Genomic DNA, 20,259 nt, shown 5'->3' on the forward strand with positions numbered 1-20,259 from the left:
CCTGCTCGTTTAAATAATATACATGTACAGCATAATGGTTTGTACATGGTAATATAAATCTCCGATATCCAGAAATTGTGATCATTGATATTCATTCATGAACCGGATAACTTTTTTTCTCCTCCAATTTAAGGCCTTACAATATTTTATTTGTATCTGACTCGATCTATGTAGAAAATATCAGATCACTCACTCCATTTTTCTAAATTAATCATTAATTTTATTGTGAAAAATAATCTTAACATAATAAAACGTTCAAACCCTTTAAACTCAAATCAAGCTACGAATTGCACTCAATATCAATTTTCAATTAATTCCATGTATAGATATTCTTCTTAGTTTTCTGTTTTAAGTGCCTCAATTGGTCTAAGAAAAGCTTTCAAATTTGTATTGGTTTTAGGCTTTTGGACTCAAATTTCTTCACATTTATAGAGCATTTCTCAGAAATATTCAAATCATCAGCTGGAAAGTTCTGTGCAATTGATTCACACCCCTGTAATGATTTTTCACAAATTGGCATAATCATTTATAAATTGAAGATCTTTTTCATCTGGGATTCTATCTATGAATATGATTTAAGTTGGCAAAGCAGATGCATGGATTTAATGATTTGACAAATAATTTTCCCTAAATCTTATTAGTAGATGACAGCATAACAACAGAAAGTTTTATATATTTGTTGTCATGGTCACTGGATGTCATGGATAAAGACGTTACCTGTGAGGTATACTATACATATTTGACAGAAATAATCATATAAGATTGCTGTATAATAATTAGCACAAAAAAGACGCATTAGGTGTTGCATAACTGACACAAACTGTCATCGATTGTGCCACTAGGTGTTATAATTTACAACTATGAACACAAACAAGTTCAATATTAGTTAATAGCCAATAAATGGCATTGTAGAACTGTTTCCTGTTTTTCTACGAACACTTATAAATTTGTCGGCAAATAAAAAAATGAAGTTTTTAAATTCTCCTGCAAACTACAAGTATCAACTTAAAGTATGCCTCGTTTAGGGACAATAACTCCAGAAAGTAGAAGTAATCAAGATATATTGCTGGTAAATTTTTTAGTATAATCTCCTTGAAACAAGGGAAAATATGCCTGTTTTGACCATTTTCAAGGGGCAATAACTTCATCACATAAGATGGGATCTGGTCACATAAGCTAATCACATAAGATACGGGGGTGGAACCAAATATGTATCTCAAAAATGAGCATCGGTAAAAATTATATGTGAATTTCCGCTGCATCAGATGTGAAGCATAACACCAGATGTGACTGTAAAAAAGGTCAATCGCAGGGTATGTTTTCATCTTTTTAAACATTTATTTAAAATTCAATCCTTTTTTAAGAAAATCGAAATGTGATTCTACGCTCCTGCCTCTTCTCTATATTACCCATTTTTGTTTTGAATTTCTATGCAGTTTTCATCGAGATATTCTTTCCGTCATGCGTTCTGGTGTGTCCAAAACATGCAATGTGAATGAAGAAAATGTCACTAAACAGACTTTTACGCATTCTCACTACAGACCGATGCTTAACTTTCAGATAAATCCTGATTTAAACATTTATTGAGATTTGGCTACAAACGAAGGAATCGCTGCTCAAAATTGCATTTGAGCTCCATATGTGCTGAAAAGATCCATAAGTGACATTTTGAGAAAACCATCTACAAAACTACGGACCACTTCCATAAAATCATTAAATGGCCAATGTAAAGAAACAATTTAGGGTTCGTAGCTTTGGCTGAAAGTTCAATTGTAACATTAGTGTGTTTGATCACCACAATGACAAGGCTGACAAGCTTATGCTAGCATTAGAAATACTAAAAGGCCCGAGTACATGAAAATGTTGACGCAGAGCGGATAGTACTCGTATGATAAACAATTCACTAATAAAGGATATGTAACTTGGACAAACCAAACTGAAAGTATTAAACTTTGTAAAGCTATTGTGTCATATAATGTGTTTCTTTAATAATGTTTACATTCATAAAAATTTCTATCACTTGAATATTCCACAAGTTATAGTTATAGCGACAGACTGTTATGTGGAAATATCATGGCCTGGTGCGACATCGAAAGTTTTCATTTACATAATATGGGCAAAGAACATTGTCTGTAAGGAAAACCCGAGATGCCGCCCCAGGTCATGATATTTCTACATAATAGTCGAGTTCAATATATTATAACTGTTTTATTGCATGATAAACAGAAATGAGAATTTAAATAAATATAAAATGTCAATTTATAATAATTATTGACTTCTCTTCATAAATTTAATTCCCCACTCGGAACCTCAGTTACTTTTCAAGTAACGTGTCAATGACCGATATTGTAAACCCCACACCATATGAGCCAATCAGAAGTATGTTGGGTGTTCCAGATTGGTTGGATGACCAGACACAGAAAAACATTACTGTCAATAATTGTGACGCGCCAGTATTACGCTAACCGCCGTTTCATCAGCATTGTTGATGGCATGCCAAAAGATGGTTTTTTAAATTTATATCAGTTACAGAGCAGGCAAATATAAATATAAAATAAGTCAAATATGCATTGACCCATAATTGCGACTATGGGCATGAAGTGAACCATGTAAATATTATGCAAGGACGTCCCTTGATGTGGAAAATAAATATGTCAAGTTTCTTTAATCTTTTTCAAAAAGTTTATCACTAACTTTCTTACAGCGCCATAACAAATTCAAACACGCTTCACATTACTCCCCTATTAAGCAGACAGTGCAGTCGAGTGAATAATTAGTTACATAATTAATTAATTAATGCATGACGGCATAAAAAGGGAATGATTGCAGTACACATGACGTCAATAAATCAAAATAAGCAAGGCCTTCCCACCATATCTACGTATTTTCAAAACCTTTCGTATGCAGAATGTCTTATCTCTTTCTATATGGATACTATGTTTTTCAAGCTCGTCTCGTGAAAATGTGTCTATTTTGGATAATTATGTTTTTATTACAGAATGATACACAATAGAATAAATTATAGATTGCTGTATGAAAGTGATGCGTAATTATGTTGCTAATTTTGATATTATGCACATATGGATCTCTTCAGCACATATGGAGCTCAAATGCAATTTTGAACAGCGATTCCCTTCGTTTGTAGCCAAATCTCAATAAATGCTTAAATCAGGATTTATCTGAAAGTTAAGCATCGGTCTGTAGTGAGATTTCGTAAAATCTCTGTTTTTTTAGTCCGTTTAGTGACATGTTCTTTTTCACATTGCATGTTTTGGACACACCAGCACCCACGACGGAAAGAATATCTCGATGAAGACTGCATAGAAATCCAAAACAAAAATGGGTAATATAGAGGAGTCAGGAGGGTAGAATCACATTTCGATTTTCTTAAAAAAAGAATTGAATTTTATTTAAATGTTTAAAAAGATGAAAACATACCCTGCGATTGACCTATATTTACAGTCACATCTGGTGTTATGCTTCACATCTGTATGGAAGGGTATTAACGCAAAAATTACATCTTGCTTTCTTACGTTACATCGTGCTTTCTAACTTGTACATCTTGCATTCTGACTGGGACATACTATACTTATCGTATGTCCCAGATTCTGACTTGTACATCTTGCATTCTGACTTTTACATCTTGCTTTCTTACATGCACATTATGCTTTCTGCTGTGTGTGTCTTGCTTAATTGTATGTTGATATCGTTATTTAACTATCAATAATTATAGATATATATAACTTTAAATTACTACTTTTACTATCAAATATCATGTTATCCATCGAAAAATTAGACATTATGTTTCTTGTGCTAGAAATGTACAATTTTATGCTTTAGTAATTATTTTTTCTTACCTGCAAAACCCTATAGAGAGCCTCTAAAATAACAAAATGTCCGAAGCATGAAAATTTCGTGTTTTGAAATAAGACCAATTATGTACATGAACACGATGATAACACACAAAATAAACCAGTTACACAAAATGTTGGATTTACACACATACATTTACATAAATTTGTACATTGGAGATATTTACAAGAAATAGTAAAAATAAAAGTTTTCAAATTTGTGTTAAATCTTGGATATTTTGAATGCTTGACTGAGATGACTTTATGGATTCTTATTTTCTCTATTTTATTACTTTTAGGAAGGATTTTTACTGACCATTAAGTGTTAAAAATGATATTTTTATTTTTCATATGACTACAGCTATCACAGATGTAAAATGTTGTGTTAAAATGACCATTAGGGTTAATTTTGGATATATACGCAACGAAATGAGATTTTCTTATTTTTGAATTGATATTTGTCATACCACAGGGGTCTGGAATCGTTTATATAAGTCAAACATATATGTAATCAAATATAACAGCTTTTGTTTTGAAAAGATGAATTTATTTTCTCTATAAGTTCATCTATCTGAAAAGCTGATCATTACACTTATTTGAAAAGTTGACCTTACTGAAACAGTACGTACATACAATGAATCAAATCAAGTATAATTGTCAATTAAAATACATGTAAAAAGAAAAAACGGACAACAGGCAAGAATTAACAATCCCATTAAAATCATATCTTAACTGACTTTCACTACGGAAGCGTAAACGGTAATATAATTTTAAGAGCTTGGAGATCGAAAACCAGTAGGCCTGAAAATAGAATTCGTGAAATGAGCAAAGAAATCATCGACAGATAACAATTATTGTTCTTTTAGTAAAATTCTGTAAAATACGTAATGGGCAAAGGAAAAACGTTGCATTACTCGTGTTAACTTACATTTTATTTAATCTTTTATTCTTTCTTTAATTTTGATGATTTTCCACAAAATCCTGTGGTCATTGAAGCTTCTTTCATATTAATGTGTTACACAATTAATATTGGACTTACACGTTAATATTGGACACCTACGTGTACTGTATTAAAAATACAGTACGGTCAGAACAAAGGAATGACGTCACAGAAGTAATTTAAGTAAGATATAAGCCTCAAACTGACCAATAAGTAAAATATTGAATTCCCCTCGGCGCTACGCGCCTCATGAAATTCAGTATTTGACATATTGGACAGTTTTCGGCTTATATCTACTACATATATTAGTTACTTTCGTCTTGTCGCTAGTGAAGCACGCCAAACGGCGCGTTGTCGTGCGGCGTGTTGTCGCGATGTCGCTCAAATCAAAGGATTGGCTTACAAGCCAAGCGACAAGACGACAGTGCGACAACGCGCCGTTTGATGCATTCCGCTAGCGACAAGACGAAAAGACGATAACGATAAACGTTGTGTTGTCGCTATCGACAACGCAACGCGCAAAGTGTACCAACTCAGCCACCATACATAATAAGCTATATCATTCTCGTATATGAAATACATGGAAAAATATATAAAATAATGATTATTAATAATTCAAAAAAATATAAAAAAATCAATAAATTAAAAAGTAAAACAAAAATAGAATAATTTAATTCAAAGGGCTAATAAAAGTTTCACCAATTGTGGGATTTGAGCTTACGACCTTCCGCATGCGAAACAAGGACCTTAATCACTACTCTAACAGGCCATATGTTTTTTCTGTTCGTGCATTTTCGTATATGGCTTTATCCTGCCACCCCTATGTACTTATAAATTAAGATTTCCCATTCTCGATCATAATTATTTGAATGCCGGATTCCGATGATTGCCGATAAAAGGTCATTGAATATTCAAATGTCTCAGGCCAATATTGGCCAACAATATTTCAATACTGAAAAGGTCAGAGTTGAGAAGCACGGCGGAAAATGCCGAATTTTCCGCTTCACAGATTACAGACCACGTGATCATTTGAGCTAACAGTTCATTTTTGGTGGGAAACTCGCGCCGAGAAGACGTTCTTTGTTAATAGAGTAAGTGTGATAATATTTTACAACTTTTGTATTTGATCGTTTATATTGTTCTTTATGTATGCTATTTTTCCATGTACTCGCGATTTATAAAATATCTTTAAATATGTATGTTATGAGTTGAGTTGAAGTGATTGTTGATGGTTGTTATAAAATGTGATTTGGCCAGACTACGTGATGTGCCCACGGTTTTTTGATATACTCGCGATTTATAAAAAAACTTTATGTAAGTTATTCCTGTACCCCCTGTAGTTGGTAATGTGTCGAGTTGAAGTTATTGTTGATGGTTGTTATAAAATGTGATTCTGGCCAGGCTACGTGATATGACTGCGTTTTTTTGTTGATATACTCGCGATTTATAAATTTTTTTTATGTAAGTTAATCCTGTACCCCCTGTAGTTGGTTATGTGTTGAGTTGAAGTTATTGTTGATGGTTTGTTATAAAATTTGATTTGGCCAGACTACGTGATGCGCCTGCGGTTTTCTTTATATACTCGCGATTTTTTAAAAAAAAAAAAATCTTTATATAATTATGTTATCCCTGTAGTTAGTAATGTGTTGAGTAGAAGTTATTGTTGATGATTATTATAAAATGGGATTTTGGCCAGACTACGTGATGCGCCCGCGGTTTTCTTTTTATATACTCGCGATTTTAAAAAAAAATCTTTATATAATTATGTTATCCCTGTAGTTAGTAATGTGTTGAGTAGAAGTTATTGTTGATGATTATTATAAAATGGGATTTTGGCCAGACTACGTGATGCGCCCGGTTTTTTGATAATTTTATACTCGCGATTTATAAAAAAGTCTTTATATATGTTATTCCTGTAGTTAGTATTGTGTTGAGTTGAAGTTAGTGTTGATGGTTGTTGTTATAAAATGTGATTTTAGCCAAACTATGTGATGCGCCCGCGTTTTTTTTTGATATACTCACGATTTATAAAAAAATCTTTATATATGTTCTTATGAGTTGAGTTGAAGTCATTGTTGATGGTTGTTATAAAATGTGATTTTGGCCAGACTACGTGATGCGCGCGCGTTTTTTTGATATACTTACGATTTACAAAAAAAATCTTTATATACGTTATCCCTGAACCCCTGTAGTTATGTTTTGAGTTGAAGTTATTGTTGATGGTTGTTGTAATAAAATGTGATTCTGGCCAGGCTACGTGATCCGCCCATGGTTTTTTGATATACTCGCGATTTATAAAAAATCTTTATGTAAGTTATCCCTGTACCCCCTGTAGTTAGTAATGTGTTGAGTTGAAGTGATTGTTGAGGGTTGTTGTTATAAAATGTGATTCTGGCCAGGCAACGTGATCCGCCCGCGTTTTTTTTTATATACTCGCGATTTATAAAAAAAATCTTTATGTAAGTTATCCCTGTAGTAAGTAATGTGTTGAGTTGAAGTGATTGTTGATGGTTGTTGTTATAAAATGTGATTCTGGCCAGGCAACGTGATCCGCCCGCGTTTTTTTTTATATACTCGCGATTTATAAAAAAAATCTTTATGTAAGTTATCCCTGTAGTAAGTAATGTGTTGAGTTTAAGTGATTGTTGATGGTTGTTGTTATAAAATGTGATTCTGGCCAGACTACGTGATGCGCCCGCAGTTTTTTGATATACTCGCGATTTATAAAAAAAAATATGTAAGTTATCCCTGTACCCCCTGTAGTTAGTAATGTGTTGAGTTGAAGTGATTGTTGATGGTTGTTGTTATAAAATGTGATTCTGGGCAGACTACGTGATGTGCCCACGGTTTTTTGATATACTCGCGATTTATAAAAAATCTTTATATACGTTATCCCTGAACCCCTGTAGTTATGTGTTGAGTTGAAGTTATTGTTGATGGTTGTTGTTATAAAATGTGATTTTGGCCAGACTACGTGATGCGCGCGCGTTTTTTTTATATGCTTACGATTTACAAAAAAAAAATCTTAATATACGTTATCCCTGAACCCCTGTAGAGTTATGTTTTGAGTTGAAGTTATTGTTGATGGTTGTTGTAATAAAATGTGATTCTGGCCAGGCTACGTGATCCGCCCGCGGTTTTTTTTATATATACTCGCGATTTATAAAAAATCTTTATGTAAGTTATCCCTGTATTTAGTAATGTGTTGAGTTGAAGTTATTGTTGATGGTTGTTATAAAATGTGATTCTGGCCAGGCTACGTGATGCGCCCGCAGTTTTTTGATATACTTATACTCGCGTATTGTATTTGACTTGTGTTTTTAGAATTTGTGTACTATGATTATGTTTGATATGTTTAATTATGTATTTGTTTGCTCTAATACCTATATTTTTGTATTGCAGATCTATTTGCCAGGTTCTTTAAATGTTTTTTTTGCCTATATTTTAATGTTTTGTGTTTTTTTGTCTTTTTGAAAACCACCTGGAAAGAAGATGTTGGTGTTCTAGTTCTACATTGTGGCGAAGACGTGAGGATGTGGATAGATGTGTATCATTGGTTGGAAACTGGCATGATGGAGAAATTAGGTATTTTCAAAATTATACTTTAAGGATTTTTTTTGTAACCGTTTATTTGTGCCTGCAAAGTATCAATTATTTACAAGATAAAAAAAGTTCAGCTAGTTCAACAAACAGTTGATAGGAATTGTCTATTGGAGATAGTCTTTTAGCTAGCTAGACTGGAAGGTAAGTGGTTCTACTAGGCATGAACTTGCCCCACCCTGAAACTCTTTTGACGGCCTTTATCTGCCATATAATAAAGTATGGGTCATCATATTATATAAAACCAATGAAATATTGATAATTACCTGCTTATTTGAAAAGTAATTTGTAAAGACATGATAAATATTAACATTATAAGATTAGAATGTTATTTTGTAAACACATGGGTGACTAGGAAAATAATAGGTATTGGTACATTTTCTTTGATTCTTTTTATTCTGTTTTACTTGTGTGTCTTCTTTTAAGCCTTGTGAATTAGAATGTTATTTTGTAAACCCTGGTGATTTTTCAGACCATGGAGGAGTGAAGAAGTGGAAGTGGACAAGACTATCAGTTCTTCGAGAGTTCCAGTGCCTATATACTCGCAAGAAGGATATGGTATGGAATAGCTTAAAGTACATCTATGTGCTGGCAGATTTGTACAACAAGAAGTTGTTCCAGTGTGAGGAGAGATGCTTGACATAAGGTAAACCTTGCTCTTTGATGCTATAGTAAATCATAATAAAGATAATGAATCATAATAAAATCAAAATACAAGTTTGGTTGAAATCCTGTGCAATTTGAGCCAAATGAATATAGAGGTGAATATCCTGTCGGACATTTTGGAGACTTGGGTTCCATTCCCTATCTATGTTTACTTACAAAATACAATTTTGTTATATTACTTATGAATAAAGTATACATTTGATAGGCATTGTCAGTTGTAGTTGTCTAACAGGCGAACTTTTGGTATGTTGGTGGTTCTGTAACTTTTTGTGTTGCCTCTACAGAGTAGTGGTGACATATAGGGATCACTTCTCCGTCGTCTGTCTGTCCGTGCAAAACACATGGGTGACTAGGAAAATAATAGGTATTGGTACATTTTCTTTGATTCTTTTTATTCTGTTTTACTTGTGTGTCTTCTTTTAAGCCTTGTGAATTAGAATGTTATTTTGTAAACCCTGGTATTTTTCAGACCATGGAGGAGTGATGAAGTGGAAGTGGACAAGACTATCAGTTCTTCGAGAGTTCCAGTGCCTATATACTCGCAAGAAGGATATGGTATGGAATAGCTTAAAGTACATCTATGTGCTGGCAGATTTGTACAACAAGAAGTTGTTCCAGTGTGAGGAGAGATGCTTGACATAAGGTAAACCTTGCTCTTTGATGCTATAGTAAATCATAATGAGGATAATGAATCATAATAAAATCAAAATACAAGTTTGGTTGAAATCCTGTGCAATTTGAGCCAAATGAATATAGAGGTGAATATCCTGTCGGACATTTTGGAGATTATTCCATTCCTTGTCTATGTTTACTTACAAAATACAATTTTGTTATATTACTTATGAATAAAGAATACATTTGATAGGCATTGTCAGTTGTAGTTGTCTAACAGGCTTACTTTTGGTATGTTGGTGGTTCTGTAACTTTTGTGTTGCCTCTACAGAGTAGTGGTGGCATATAGGGATCACTTCTCCGTCGTCTGTCTGTCCGTGCAAAACACATGGGTGACTAGGAAAATAATAGGTATTGGTACATTTTCTTTGATTCTTTTTATTTTGTGTTTTACTTGTGTGTCTTCTTTTAAGCCTTGTGAATTAGAATGTTATTTTGTTTACCCTGGTGATTTTTCAGACCATGGAGGAGTGATGAAGTGGAAGTGGACAAGACTATCAGTTCTTCGAGAGTTCCAGTGCCTATATACTCGCAAGAAGGATATGGTATGGAATAGCTTAAAGTACATCTATGTGCTGGCAGATTTGTACAACAAGAAGTTGTTCCAGTGTGAGGAGAGATGCTTGTCATAAGGTAAACCTTGCTCTTTGATGCTATAGTAAATCATAATAAAGATAATGAATCATAATAAAATCAAAATACAAGTTTGGTTGAAATCCTGTGCAATTTGAGCCAAATGAATACAGAGGTGAGTATCCTGTCGGACATTTTGGAGACTATTCCATTCCCTGTCTATGTTTACTTACAAAATACAATTTTGTTATATTGCTTATGAATAAAGTATACAATTGATAGGCATTGTCAGTTGTAGTTGTCTAACAGGCTAACTTTTGGTATGTTGGTGGTTCTGTAACTTTTTGTGTTGCCTCTACAGAGTAGTGGTGACATATAGGGATCACTTCTCCGTCTGTCTGTCCGTGCAAAACACATTGGTGACTAGGAAAATAATAGGTATTGGTACATTTTCTTTGATTCTTTTTATTTTTTTTTTAATTGTGTGTCTTCTTTTAAGCCTTGTGTGACTAAAAATGAATGAAATGATCAAAGGAAAAGTCATGTAAGTACTTCTGTACTGTTTGTCCGGACGACTCAAAAACTACTGGTGCAATTTCATCTAAACTTTACAAGAAAGATCAGTTACAAGTCTAGTTGTGCATCTTGTCAACATTTTTGGGTTCAATTATATCTATCAAAGAAATGGCCCTTCAATGATTTTGATTTTTAAATTGACTATACAAAGTATATAGAGAGCTGTCCTACTCGCCCCGGAGTCCGCATTAAAGTTTTGGTGCATTAAAATATTTTTTGATGGATGAAACTCATGGTTAACTTATTGCTTGTGAGCTGGTATCTCCCTAACTATTGAAAGGAATGGAATGAAACTTAATATACATTTTCACTGTGATTTTTAACATGATTGGCACAGGTCCCATAACTCTGATTTACTTATTTACATATTTATGCCCCTTTTTATACTCAATGAAACATCCTTGTGACAACTCTATCGAATAGTCGAGCATTGCTGTCCTCCAACAGCTCTTGATAAACTTAGAAAATTTAATTGAAAATTGTTATATTTGTTTAAGTACTTGTAATATTTTTGTTATTATAAATGATATCTGCTCTAGACTTAGGATAATTGTTCTTTGTCATTACTCACATCATGCATGACAAGTTCCATCAGGGATTTTTTCCAGGATTTTGGGAACATGACCCATACTCATGACATTGGGAATTTCAGCGTTGTTTTGTTAAAAATTGGGAAAAAATGCATGACTGAAATTTTGCAGTGTTTAAATGAATGCAAACAATCCATGTCTAGGATGGCATCTCCAAACATTTTAGCACTATTACAGTGAAGAAGCCCTTATTTTTAAAGATGTTAGAATTCTTTATTCAATATTTTTATTTTGTAACTTTCAATTTGGAATATTTTCCTGTAGATTGGGAAAGTAATATACTATTTTCAATTGGGAATATGACCCAATAACGGCTGTAAAATAAGCAAAACAAATCCCTGTAAATCATTACTATAGCATCCTTATTTCAAGAGTAATAAACAAAATAATCGGTAAAAAACATTAACCATCTTAAAATAATGCTGACGATCATCCTTGATCAATGCTATGTTTTGACAGCTGTGCAATACCGGATAAACAATGTACCACCAAGTCTACTAATAATCAAATGGCCCCTCGCTAATTTGAATAAATTCCATTGCACAGCGTGATATACCGTTCTCCTAGATTTTATTGGTTAATTTACATTTACACAAAAATAATGACAATAATCCATCCAAAAACTTTCTTTAACCCATTCAGTTTCACACTGTATATATAGGCGATCAATATAAACACCTTTTCTGACCGTTGTAGGTAGCTTCATAAAAATTGTTTCAAGCCTTACATGATTTCCCTGAACATGCCTTTCAACGCCGTCAAATTAAAACACAAATTTCCATTTAATTATTCATATAAATGACACAGGAAGACTGATATTGTAAAAATAAAATATTGGCGAGGTATTTTCCATTTTCAGAAAATGGGGTTACTATAAAAAGATTTTTGGAAAAAACTGTATAGTACGCCGCCGACCTCTAAAACTAACTTTCACATGGAATTAAATATGTTTTCAGAATATGGATGGTTGTGTAACAGTGGTGAAGTGTTTGTTGATCGAGACTATCAATTATTCATCTGTGCTGGTAGATTTGTACATTTGGAAGTTGTTTCAGTGTGGAGAGAGATGGACACGGTGTATTGTACGGTAAACCTTGCTCTTTGATTTCATTGGTAAATCTATTTTAGCTAGTCTACAACTAGGTAAAGCTGGAACGTCGCCATATGACCTATACTGTGTCGGAACGTCGTCATATGACCTATACTGTGTTACAACGTCGCCATATGACCTATACTGTGTCGGTGTGACGTAAAGCCCATTCAAACAAACAAACAAAACCTGCCCTTGTCTGTCCGTTTTGGGAAATATTTTTTCTGCCAATAAAGGTGGGGAGATGCCATATGACTTAAGAACCAACAAAACAAATGTGATTTGTTTAGTTAAAAAGACTTTGTTCAACAAATATGATTGGAATGTTGTTTTGTTAACCCCAGTGAAATTTCAGTTAATCTTAAGACCAAGGAGGCAGATTTGCAAGAATGGCATGAAACATGGTGATGATGGATGGACGTGTGGATCGTTAAAGCCCAACAGTGACAGAGTATTGGAGTACTTGACGTGCATTGTGAAAGTTGATTGAGACTATCAATTCTTCGAGAGTCCCAGTGCCTATATACTCGCAAGAAGGATATGGTATGAAATACAGCTTGGTACACATCTGTGCTGGTAGATTTGTACATTTGGAAGTTGTTTCAGTGTGGAGAGAGATGGACACGGTGTATTGTACGGTAAACCTTGCTCTTTGATTTCATTGGTAAATCTATTTTAGCTAGTCTACAACTAGGTAAAGCTAGTCTATAACTAGGTAAAGCTGGAACGTCGCCATATGACCTATACTGTGTCGGAACGTCGCCATATGACCTATACTGTGTATATGACCTATACTGTGTCGGTGTGACGTAAAGTCCATTCAAACAAACAAACAAAACCTGCCCTTGTCTGTCCGTTTAGGGAAATATTTTTTCTGCCAATAAAGGTGGGGAGATGTCATATGACTTAAGAACCAACAAAACAAATGTGATTTGTTTAGTTAAAAAGACTTTGTTCAACATATCATATATGATTTGAATGTTTTTTGTTAACCCCAGTGAAATTTCAGTTAATCTTAAGACCAAGGAGGCAGATTTGCAAGAATGGCATGAAACATGGTGATGATGGATGGACGTGTGGATCGTTAAAGCCCAACAGTGACAGAGTATTGGAGTACTTGACGTGCATTGTGAAAGTTGATCGATACTATCAATTCTTCGAGAGTCCCAGTGCCTATATACTCGCAAGAAGGATATGGTATGAAATACAGCTTGGTACACATCTGTGCTGGTAGATTTGTACATTTGGAAGTTGTTTCAGTGTGGAGAGAGATGGACACGGTGTATTGTACGGTAAACCTTGCTCTTTGATTTCATTGGTAAATCTATTTTAGCTAGTCTACAACTAGGTAAAGCTAGTCTATAACTAGGTAAAGCTGGAACGTCGCCATATGACCTATACTGTGTCGGAACGTCGCCATATGACCTATACTGTGTCGGAACGTCGCCATATGACCTATACTGTGTCGGTGTGACGTAAAGCCCAATCAAACAAACAAACAATACCTGCCCTTGTCTGTCCATTTTGGGGAATATTTTTTCTGCCAATAAAGGTGGAGAGATGTCATATGACTTAAGAAGCACTTTAACAAATGTGATTTGTTGACAAATGAGATTGGAATGTTGTTTTGTTAACCCAAGTGAACTTTCAGTTAATCTTAAGACCAAGGAGGCAAATTTGCAAGAATGGCATGAAACATGGTGTTGATGGATGGATGTGTGGATGAGATTGGAATGTTGTTTTGTTAAGGCAAGGCAAGTACAGAACAGAAAGGTAAAATTATTTAAAAAATGTTATATTGTATTTATAATAGAGGAATGATATTATGAACAACATACTATGTTAGATGAAATTGAAATTGTGTATATGAAAGTTAAGAGTAAACATTATTGAAAGTAACATTGTGAATTGTGAAATGATCCCTGGTGGATGACATGAAGTCATTAATGAAAACTGGACATGGAAGTTTACTGCAGTGAAAATTAGTGAAAAATGAAATGGAAAGTATCTGTTGAAATATGAAAGAAGTGAATTGAATCAGCAATAGGAAAATACGAAAAGTGAAAGTGAAAATGAATGAAAATAAATTGAAAAAGGAAGTAATGCATGAAAATTTGAATTTTTAAAAAAATTGAGAACAATAATGTAAATAATATAGATATTATGAAGAGTTGAATGAAGAAATTTGAAAGTGAAAATATAAAGATAGTGAAAAATGGAAAGTATCTGTTGAAATATGAATGAAATATAAATGAAGAGCACAAGAGATCAGCAATAACAAAAGGAAATGTGAAAGTGAAAAATGAATGAAAATAAATTGAAAAAGGAGGAATGCATGGAAATTTGAATTTTCAAAATATTGAATCGGCTTCAAAGAAATGAAAAAGGAGAACAATAATATAGGAATTTATGAATGAAATTTGAAAGTGAAATGAGTTCATAACGAAATAAAAAATGAATGAATAATGTAATGGAAGATAATTTGGTGGTGCAAAGATCAGACATGTGAAAATATAAATGAAATAGATTTGAAACAATTGGCTTTTCTTGACTGTAGAAAGTCAATGATTGTTGATTGTCTGCTCCTCCCATTCATAGTTCTACCATGATGTGGAAGTGCAGACAATGCAGTTATTCTAATTGATTTTTTTTCTATTTCAGCTCAATTTTATATTGACCTTTGACTTGACCTTAATCAATCTGCAAGTCCTTACCAACCTGACCACCTCATTTGATGATCATAAGCCATGGCTTTTCCTAGTTGACCAATCAACTTTTTTAACTACTTGGCATAATTAACGTAAAGGCCCAATCTTTGACCAAAACTTTCTCCGGTTATTGGTCAGACATGGATATTGGATATTGAAGCTCTGATTATGGAATGGTGGGGGATGTGTAGCAAAACCAAAACGCGTGACTATCTAAACCATATCCTGTACAGTGACAGACTTACCATTCTTCAGAGCTTCAATCAAAGGTTAATAATTTGAAAAACTAGCTAAACGCTATTTTCCGGTACTTTCTGTACATAGCTCTCGGGAATTCAATGAAATGTTGTATAATAATGTAACGATCTGTATGTTTTTGGCCTTTTCGGGATTAAAGTGAAATAAAATGATTATTTCATTCTTAGATCTTTTTATTACATGCTTTTCGGTGGTTTATAGAAATATATCAGTGATATAAAAACTGGTAATTTCACTGTTTGAAACAGTGAAATTACCACTTTGATAATTTCACCGTTTTGAATTTAAGCCCCTTATGTTGTTTCAGTGAAATACCAGCGTGCACAGTACTGGGTACCAACTTAATGACGTGACGTCGTAAATGACGTCACGTTGTATTATTATTTGGCGCGCTTTTCATTCAGTATTAGGTTTTATGTCTTTTTAAAACGTTTCTTTGCATGTAATAAAAAGAAAATTTGTTTAGTTTAGTGTAAGATCGAAATATATTTCACCTTGTGAACACCAAAAATTCATATTTCACTCGTGGCTGCGCCACTCGTGAAATATACCTTTTGGTGCTCACTCGGTGAAATATATTCCGATCTTACACCGAACTAAACAAATATCCTCTATTTATTAATAATTCCATGAAAGAAAATGTGATTTTCTCAAATAGTGATTTTATAGCTAAACAAAATCACTGTTTGGAGTTCGGATGTGATGAATTATATCACAAGGTCATAGCCCGAGTGACATAATGATGCACATCTTAATGACAAACAATTATTTTATCAAGCGATAAAATCACTGATTTGGATAATTATTTTATCAAGCGATAAAATCACTGATTTGGATATCTTATTTCAATTTTAACACATCAACAAATAAATGTGTAAAATTTGCGATAGATAAACGGTGAAATCTTGTGGTATGAAAACTATCATATTTCACTCGTAGCTACCACCACTCGTGAAATTTTTCATTTTCATACCACTCCATGAAAATAAATCATGTATTTATAGAAAAAAACTTGAATATCGTCTATATACTTCATTAGGTGTAATTCCCAAGATCTTCATATGTAAAGTACTGGAAAATGATGTGCAGCTAGGTTTTCGAAAAGGTCAATCGCTACACTTCTCCCAATGCTGCCTAGTTGTAAAACAGCACACTTCCAGATTCATATTTAAATAAAATTAATTATATGTTGCATAATTAAGTTAAATATTCAGATTTGAAGTTCAGAAAACTTTTTAAAATTTACAAAGCCATAAGTAAGACTTTTATTTATTTCCTATTATGTATTAAAATATTTAGTACCTGCGTAATATTATATTGTTAATAAGTGCGTAGAATTAATATAACAATATTTTTAAATATTTGTAATAAGCTAATTTTGAATTGAATGGAAGAAGTATGCATATCTTTTTTTTTACTTTTCCTAAATTTGGATTGATTTTTGAAGAAATTTAAATATCTGGATGTGTGCAGTTTTAACTTCTAGCATGTCCCAAGCCATGGTAAAAGCAGAGGGGGAGAAATGAATCTTTATTTGTATTATCAATGTTATTTTACATATCACTAAAATTCTTTACATTTTTGATTGCATTGTTCGCCATTTTCTTGATGTCTGAAGTGATAGAGAATAATTAATAGGTTGGTGCCTTGGATCTAGCAAGGCGGAGGAATTTTTTTGGTGAGCCTTTGGCCAGATAGTTTAAGTTCTCCATCCATAGCACCAATCATTCTATTTATCCTGTTATCGATTTTTTTATAAAAGAGTTTCATTTAGAACAGAGTTAAATTGTAATGTGTTTTTGAAAGTTTTGGCCTGTGCGCAGTAAAAAAGTAGTTCTTATTATTCTGAAATATTTAACAAGCAAAAATGTCAAACCAGTCTTTTTTAGTGATTTTAGTCATTTTTACTTGTTTTGCCGCGTAACGTCATGCGTTCTTTTTCATGACGTCATCATATGATGTCACAGTACCAATGTTGAAATTTAGTTCCGTAAAATTACCCGAATTTGTTACATTTTAACACAATGTATGCAGTTATTTACTTGCTTCTCCTATAGAAGCAAAATTTACGTACATGACAGAATTTATTCCTGTTGGTAATTCAATTTAGTGTTGTTGTTTTTTTCATTTATCATAACAGCACATGCCTTAGATTGCTAAAACAAGAACCATAAGGAATAGAAAATTGTCAATATTTTACAAAATCTTTCAGAAATATGTAATCCGGATGATAAAAAACATTTTAAGTGTGCTTTTTTAAAAAATTCTTATGTGCTAAATATTTGGCTATTTAAAAACTATATATAGATGCAAAAAAGTAGGAAGAATGTTAATCTTTTAAATAACAAGCCATGGTTAGTAAGTTTTAAGCTCTTGTAGTTTAATTTTAAAAATGCCTCTTTTATTGTATCACATACATAAGAGGAGTTCTGAGTTCAAATCTCAGTGGGAGCACTTATTTGCTGATTCATGGTTTGTAAAATTAAAACAGGGCTGTGAATTTTATGTCTATATTAAAGTTATTGTTTTTATAAGTCATTGTTTTTATAAATCATTGTTTTTATTTGACATTTATTAAATCAAGGTTTTTGAAACTTGATAAGAAATTTGACAGTATGATTTTAAAAACTATATGATTTTAAAATTGTGCAACTATATTTTTTGCTGTACCTCAAATCATAATTCTCTGACCAAATAGTATACAGTTGTTGATCCAGATGGTGTTCAATAGTGCCTTAGCATTACCGGTACCCAGAATGCCCTTTTCATAGAGAATGTTAATTTCCAGTTCAAGATATTGGGCAGTAGACTTCATTGGCTTATCTCCTTTTCCTAGCCTTTTAAGTGATTTTTGTTGCAACTCAGCTTATAAATGATTATTCTAAAAAATGTTTGGTGAAAACATGGTCTGTGATGTTGCACATAACTTATTGGTTCTGAATCTGAACAACATCAAATGGTTCTAATTCAAAAATTATTACCAGTCTTGATATGTCAATCTTCAGTGGAATATATGAGCCGCATCACGACAAAACCAACATAGTGCGTTTGCGACCAGCATGAATCCAAACCAGCCTGCGCATCCGCGCAGTCTGATCAGGATCCATGCTGTTCGCTATCAGTTTCTCTACTTGTAATAGTGTTTGCAAGCGAACAGCATGGATCCTGATCAGACTGCGCGGATGCGCAGGCTGGTCTGGATCCATGCTGGTTGCAAACCCATTATGTTGGTTTTGTCGTGACGCGGCTCATATTTTATATCATATCGAAATTGTTTCATTATCGCTTTAGCTGCATTTTATAATTAAATTTTTAACATTTGATCACATTTTTTTGTTCTACATGTATCTTTATATTTATACAAATCAAGAATGAGACATGTACGTATTTAAGACAGCAAATGCAAGCTACCGTCCACACACCCTATAGCCCATACTAGTACCGGCTAAAGCAGTATTAAACCACAGGAACTTGAAATTCTATCACTACTAACGATAATATGCAAAATATACCCCCTATATACTATAAAAAAACAGTATATAGGGGGTCTATTTTGCATATTATCGTTAATAGTGATAGAATTTCAAGTTCCTGTGATTAAACATAAAACTTGTGAAATATCCGCAGAAGAGTAATCCATAAAAAAATGGTGTGTGTTCCCAAGTAAAAGAATGAATGCAACCTAAATGAATGAACAAAAAAGAACATGTTGCGTCTGCATAAGAAATGTGAATCAGCCAATGTCACAAGCTCATAATATATGGCAGAACATAAACTGGTTTTGGTCTGAGATACTTATTGTATACTATTTCCAGTTTTCGTGCGACAGGTTCCTAAAACTGGAAAATACTCTAGGAATATGAATGGTGAAATTATAGATGGATCAGGATAAGTTCAAAGTTTATATATCTTCAAAGGTGAATATTAAAAAGGAGATAATTATATCTAACGCTCATTCTCATTAAAACACAGCATTTGATGTTCCACTGGTTAGCTCTTATATGAAGGTTTTTCTTGAGGTCACAATGTCGTGGTGGCTGCCACTTTGTCTAATAGGGACTCTCTCAGTTTTACATTTTTAGCTGGTATTTTTCTTTAACAAGTACCATTAATGCCCTGAAATGTAACATACGTGACTGTCGCCACCTAGAATTTTCAACTTTGAAATTGTGTTTTAGAAAAATAAGTTCCAGAATACACGAAACATGTACAATTAGTCATTGCTGCGTGCATATGCACTTTGGTTATTAGTTAAAAATTATATTCGACTGTTAAAACTTCATTGATATATTGGATGATCAAATGTCGCCAAATGCATATAAATGAATAGTGACAAACCTAAAACAATTAGAAGCCAAACAGAAATTACATAATTGAATCGATGCATGCTTAATAATACAGCATGTATATAATTATAAGCAAAAATAATATTTTATATTACAAAAAGACTGTGAACCAAAAATCAATATTTTCAAATATCAAGTTTGAGCATAATATATCTTTAAATTCAATTTCACTATTGCACATACGACTACGGCAAACGCTCAAAAAGTTGTATAAACAATGTATAAGAGGTGTTTTGCCACTTGTTGGATGAGTAATAAGAGACATCTATTGCATTTTCGTCACATGTTGGCCGAATCTCCAAAAACATTCAATTGTTTTCCTCAAAATCTTCCACATACATGTCAGCCCCGGTATACGCCCCTATATAAAGGGGACGTAACTTTGTTTA

General features: G+C 33.2%; 1 long non-coding RNA gene across 3 annotated transcripts; it reads left to right on the forward strand.

Annotated features, from left to right (window-relative positions):
• Positions 1-4,303: 4,303 nt before the first annotated feature.
• On the forward strand, positions 4,304-15,353 carry LOC132718203 (uncharacterized). Of its 3 annotated transcripts, none has more exons than XR_009624057.1 (6): positions 4,304-8,376; positions 8,864-9,037; positions 9,527-9,700; positions 10,189-10,362; positions 12,425-12,555; positions 12,914-13,850. It is a non-coding gene; the product is annotated as an uncharacterized LOC132718203 (long non-coding RNA). The 3 variants fall into 3 exon arrangements; XR_009624058.1 differs by adding an exon at positions 14,210-15,353 and having other exon boundaries at positions 4,307-8,376; positions 12,425-13,850; XR_009624056.1 differs by having other exon boundaries at positions 4,305-8,376; positions 12,425-13,850.
• Positions 15,354-20,259: the final 4,906 nt, after the last annotated feature.

Source organism: Ruditapes philippinarum, unplaced genomic scaffold, assembly GCF_026571515.1.
Source record: "Ruditapes philippinarum isolate M1 unplaced genomic scaffold, ASM2657151v2 ctg143_1_1_1_1, whole genome shotgun sequence".
Taxonomy (NCBI): domain Eukaryota; kingdom Metazoa; phylum Mollusca; class Bivalvia; order Venerida; family Veneridae; genus Ruditapes; species Ruditapes philippinarum.